The sequence below is a fragment of the Colobus angolensis genome, unplaced genomic scaffold, assembly GCF_000951035.1.
Source record: "Colobus angolensis palliatus isolate OR3802 unplaced genomic scaffold, Cang.pa_1.0 Scaffold107, whole genome shotgun sequence".
Lineage (NCBI taxonomy): Eukaryota > Metazoa > Chordata > Mammalia > Primates > Cercopithecidae > Colobus > Colobus angolensis.
Genome location: NW_012111697.1, coordinates 3,761,580 through 3,763,818, shown reverse-complemented (window position 1 = coordinate 3,763,818; position 2,239 = coordinate 3,761,580).

Below are 2,239 nucleotides of genomic sequence, written 5' to 3'. Positions count from 1 at the left end.
CCCTCTCTCTCTGTCTCTCTATCTCTCTCTCTTTCCCCTTCCCTCCCCTCCCTTCCTTTCCCTTCCCTCCCTTCCCCTCCCCTTACTTTCTCTTCTCTTCCTTTCTTGTCTCGCTTTGTCACCCAGGAGTGCAGTGGCATGATCTCAGCTCACTGCAACCTCCACCTCCCAGGTTCAAGTAATTCTCTTGCCTCAGCCTCCCGAGTAGCTGGGATTGCAGGTGCCTGCCACTAGGCTCAGCTAGTTTTTTGTATTTTTAGTAGAGATGGGGTTTCAACCAAGTTAGCCAGGCTGGCCTCAAACTCCTGGCCTCAAGTGATCCGCCTGCCTCGGCCTTCCAAAGTGCTGAGATTACAGGCATGAGCCACCACGCCTGGCTCCATCTTTCTATTGAATAGCAGGATAGCTGAGAAGTCTACCTGTTTCCATGAAGAACAGACTTTCTTCAGACCACCACTTCTACTTGATTAACCATATTATCAAAACTTTCTAGTTCACATTTTTGTCAATATATTTATTTTTCTTTGGTTTTGTTTTTTACAAATACACCCGAACTGTTGAATGACAATGTTATTTTTTATCAGCACAGACTAAAATAAGTTTTTACACCACAGCACTGGAATACACAAATACATTAAGATCTAAATGATTTCCCTATAATTAAAAGGTGACTTCATTCCTAACAGTAGAATTTTTCTAATTGTATATTTTTTCTTTTGTTTTTCAAATAAATCCACAGCCAACAACATGTAATTGTGTATTTTCCCTTTCAAAGAAAAAACCTACAACATTTTAAAATTTTATTTTATTATTATTTTTTTTTTTGAGACAGAGTCTCACTCTGTCACCCAGGCTGGTAGTGCAGTGGCGCCATCTCAGCTCACTGCATCCTCTGCCTCCTTGTTTCAAGTGATTCTCCTGCCTCAGCCTCCCAAGTAGCTGGGACTACAGGCGCCCGCCACCACGCCTAGCTAATTTTTTGTATTTTTAGTAGAGACGGGGTGTTGGTCAGGCTGGTCTTGAACTCCTGACCTTGTGATCCGCCTGCCTCGTCCTCCCAAAGTGGTCAGGAGTTCAAAACCAGCCTGGCCAACATGGCAAAACCCCATCTCTACTAAAAATACAAAAAGTAGTTGGGCGTGCTGGTGCACGCCTGTAATCCCAGCTACTCGGGAGGCTGAGGCAAAAGAATCTCTTGAACCAGGATGCAGAGGATGCAGTGAGCTGAAGTAATGCCACTGCACTCCAACCTGGGCTGTGGACTCTGTCTCAAAACTAAAATAAAATAAAAAAGAATAAAAATACAAAAATTATCTGGGTGTGGTGGCACACACATGTAGTTCCATCTACTTGGGAGGCCGAGGTTCAAAAATTGCTTGAACCGAGGAGGCAGGGGTTGCAGTGAGCCAAGATCGTGCCACTGAACTCCAGCCTAGGTGACAGAGATAAACTCTGTCTCAAAAAAAAAAAAAAAGAAAAGGCTGGGAATGGTGGCTCGTGCCTGTAATCCCAGCACTTTGGGAGGCCGAGGTGGGCAGATCACCTGAGGTCAGAAGTTCAAGACCAGCCTGATCAACATGGCAAAACCCCGTCTCTACTAAAAGTATAAAAATTAGCTGGGCGTGGTGGCGCGTGCCTATAATCCCAGCTACTCGGGAGGCTGAAGTGGGAGAATCGCTTGAACCCAGGAGGCAGAGGCTGCAGTGAGCCGAGACCATGCCACTGTACTCCAGCCTGGGTGACAGAGTAAGACTCTGTCTAAAAAAAAAAAAATTATGGAGAAGGATACAACCACATGTTACTAATACTACTGACTATAAAAGTGCATAACCTGAGCCGGGTGTGGAGGCTCATGCCTATAATCCCAGCACTTTGGGAGGCCAAGATATGTAGATTGCTTGAGACCAGGAGTTTGAGAGCAGACTGGGCAAAATGGTGAAACCCCATTTCTACAAAATAATACAAAAATCAGTTGCACATGGTGGTTTGCAACTGTAGTCTCAACTACTCAGGAGGCTGAGGCGGGAGGATTGCTTGAGCCCAGGAATTCAAGGCTGCAGTGAGCCATAATCATACCACTGCACTCCAGCCTGGGCAACAGACCCTGTGTCAACAAACAAACAAAGAGTCTGGTTACCTTTGGGAGAGAGGGGAATGGTTATTGAAACTGACACCAGGAAGGCTTGGGGTGAGAATGCTCATAATGTTGTTTTCTTTTCTTTTCTTTTTTTTTTTTTTT